At 45.9% G+C, this 884-nt stretch overlaps 1 protein-coding gene across 1 annotated transcript in view; it reads left to right on the top strand.

Moving 5' to 3' along the window:
- Positions 1–884, top strand: part of LOC102207017 (myotubularin-like) — a 24,349-nt gene that overhangs the window by 8,333 nt on the left and 15,132 nt on the right. The window lies entirely within an intron of this gene.

Genomic DNA, 884 nt, shown 5'->3' on the forward strand with positions numbered 1-884 from the left:
GTGTGTGTGTGTGTGTGTGTGTGTGTGTGTGTGTGTGACAACTCGATTAGATTAGACACCGTATCTAACACCATCGCTGTGAAGCATCGCTGAGTTTTTTCTGAGTTTTCTTGTTATTGCACTTTGTTCAGCTGTTACAGACTAAGTTTAGCATTTACCACCTTTATTTATAAGCACCTTAAAAAACCAGGGTTCACAAAGTGCTGCACACATACAAAGAGCATAAAGAGAAGAGGCAGCTTTGGAGCAGCTACAGTGAAGCACGGTCACGGGCCAGCAGGAGGTTTAAAAACACATAAAAGAAGTTTAAAAAGGATCAAAGGTGGAGTGAAATGAAAATGGGCTGATGAGCTCAGAGTTTCTTGTTCCAGTTAAAAGATGCGCTGCAGCTTTTGGAAACTACCTGCAGACGTGCCACTAACTCCATCATAAAGTGTGCGGCTGTAATCCAGCCTGGATGCAACAAAGCTGTGGGTTACTGCCTGAAAAAGCTGCCTTGATAAAAGGCTTTATTTTGGCGGGCCGCCTTAAATGGAAAAAAAAGCAGCAGCTGTGACGTTGCTTTCAAGTTTAACGTCTGCATCCGTTTTCACTGTGATGACATAGGGAGCCAACATCATACCCAGCCATCACTTCTGTGTTTGTCTTATTAAAATGTAAAACGTTCAAAATATAAAGGCTGGATAAAAGCGCCACAGTCTGTCGACGGTGCGGCACGAGGAAGCCTCATGAGCCTGGCAACACGCCAGGCACCTCATGACGTCACCCTGATGGGACAGGATGAAGATGAAGGCTGCACAACAACCGCTGATATCTGCGTTTAAGCAGCCTTTGCTGCCCAGTCTGATGCAGACGTGAGGCCACGATTGGACATCCTGTCGCGC

Source organism: Pundamilia nyererei, unplaced genomic scaffold (genome assembly GCF_000239375.1).
Source record: "Pundamilia nyererei isolate P.nyererei 1_Seehausen unplaced genomic scaffold, PunNye1.0 scaffold00377, whole genome shotgun sequence".
NCBI lineage: Eukaryota > Metazoa > Chordata > Actinopteri > Cichliformes > Cichlidae > Pundamilia > Pundamilia nyererei.